The sequence below is a fragment of the Pinus tabuliformis genome, chromosome 2_1 (assembly GCF_031772625.1).
Source record: "Pinus tabuliformis cultivar Carrire ecotype Pingquan chromosome 2_1, CPIR1, whole genome shotgun sequence".
Lineage (NCBI taxonomy): Eukaryota > Viridiplantae > Streptophyta > Pinopsida > Pinales > Pinaceae > Pinus > Pinus tabuliformis.
The window spans coordinates 464,765,474-464,768,083 of NC_142299.1; positions in this window are offsets into that span (position 1 = coordinate 464,765,474).

Consider the following 2,610-nt stretch of genomic DNA (forward strand, 5'->3'; position numbering starts at 1 on the left):
GGGCACCTATTCATATGTGTTCATCAAGGCTCGAGTTTAACTCTCTAGCACTTAAGTCCTCTATCCTTCCTTGCACACTTACAAGTAATATTGCATACAGTTAATGGGTCATTTGCCTAAGGGATTGATGTAAATACATATCTATATATGTAAGCTCCTCGTGGTCCTTCTCCTATGCCCTACTCACACATGGTCACAATATCTCATGAGCTTAATAACAACTCCGCCATACGACTATATATATATATATATATATATATATATATATATATATATATATATATATATATATCGCACTACCTCTCATGAGTTTACGTTATCTCGGCTCAACTCGACCTATAAACATATAATTGTATCTCTTTATATATGTGCATAATTGAAGGGTTATCTCTCCTAAGCTTAGTTAGTCCTTAACTTAGCCCCACCTCACATACATATACACTATATGAAAATGGGAGCACTATCCCTTCTGAGCTTCAATAAGGACTTGGCATAACCCGATAATACATATTTATATATAGTCTCACAAAACCAAGCTAACCCTCTTGGATTTTATAATTTACAAACCAAGGCCTATGGGTCATTCCTATAATAGAAAATTAATTATTACAAAGATCCTTCCACATCCTGACACTTGGGAAACTAAGATATTACTCCAAACTCAACTAATAACTCGTTCACATATTCAAATACATATGTGCCCTTAACCATTCTTTGTACCCAGATTAACTTAGGGACTTAACTCAATCCAAAACATGCATGAATTCAGTAATTATCTGTCATACAGGAACTATACTTCCCAGTATTATCAAGGCCATTTTTAATCATCATATTTAACAAGTATTAAACACTTAATGCATTTAAATGAGTTCAGGCTCAGATTAATACAAAGATCCACCTATCTATCCTATTCAAGGTGTTAAGCCAACATCTAGGATCCATAAAAAAACACCAGAATCAATCCATTCTTCATATCTATACACAAAAGGTTTTGAATCCATATTTGTACAGAAAATACCATTCCTATCATCGAACCATGCATTGAGACCATAGCTAGACACATAAATGGAATTCAATAACACTTATACAAAAACAACAAACATCCATTTGGAAATCCCTGGTACACAAGTTATAAGATGCACTTATAATATAATAACCAAAGTCAAAAGTTTTACATGCATATAGGTTTTAAGAACACTTATATGAAAATGAAGCAATCCAAGCAATTGAGATTGGGATTCTAACTCTCCGCCCAACCATACACGAGTTGCAACCATTTTTTTTTACTCTCAATTGTCACCCCCGAGCCAGATTTTAGAGCTTGAGGAAGGATGCTTCAAGGGACTTATCATACTTTCATAACATTGGGAGTTGAAATATCCTCCTATCCCCACCCAAAAACCAAATAAGGGAGTTCAGAGGTTAAATCACCTCTACCCTCATCCAAAACAAAGGAACCCAAGGGATTTTCACCTCCACCCTCGAGAATAAGTGCACAGTTATTCCACCTAATCCTAGGAATTCATAACACACTATGATAAAACTAGGAAACAAGCAAAGGGAGACTTTAGAACACTTCTCACCATGAACCCAAGAACCAAGCCTAAACCCTAGCTGTAAAAGGATCTAGAGTTTAACTTATCTCCACCTTCTAATCAATCAAGGAATCCATAAACTACTACTCACTTGAGAAGTGTGTCCTTCTCCTCCTCTAGTGCTCAATCGAATTACACTATCCACTTCTCTATCCCTGGTGATGCAAAGATTTCTTTCACTCAACCCCTGCACTTGGCTTCTTCCTCTTTCTTTGTCTAGGGTCTTCAATACCCTACAAGGGCTCTTTTGTGTCCCTCCACCTCCTCCTCTAATTTATTCTTAGAGATGAAGTTGAGAGACCTCTCTCTCCTCTGCCAGTGTTGCAACTCACGCCTTCTCATGTGCCCTTCAAGTCGTGTCCTCTCTGCTCTTTTTGAGAAATTTCTCTATTATAGTAATGCTCAAAACCATTAAGAACCTCTCTCTACATTCACTACCCATGGTTGTTATAGCTAATTCAAAGTCCTCTCTCATGTGTCAAATAATGGTCTCTCCATAGTTCCTCCCACTACTTCTATTGCAACTGTCGATGGTTTCCTCTTAATCTCAATCACAATAGTTCTCTCTTCTAGGCCAACATAACCCATACTTTTACATCTGATTTTTGTCCTTTTCTTTGCTTATAGTTATTGGGAAACATAGACATGCCATGTCCTTATTTTTTAGCTGCATTAATAATACAATCAACTCCTTTAAGTCCATCATTCAAGTCATTACTAATATTAATAACCACATCTTTAACTCCCTAAGCAACCTCCTCACCAAGATCTGAAATCTATATACCATAACTCATCCTTTTTATATTTAAAATCAAAATATGTTAATTATTTACAATGAATGGGAATTTTCTTGGGGCTATCATGGTATCAAAAGAAGGAACCATGCCAGGAGGGCTTAGATTGATCCGAAGATCAATTTTTTGCTCAAAAAATGAAAGTGCACAAAATATTTCAAAACTAGTTCCAGATTGTAGTTCTCATCGTTCTAATTCCAACGACACTTGAATCACCTCAA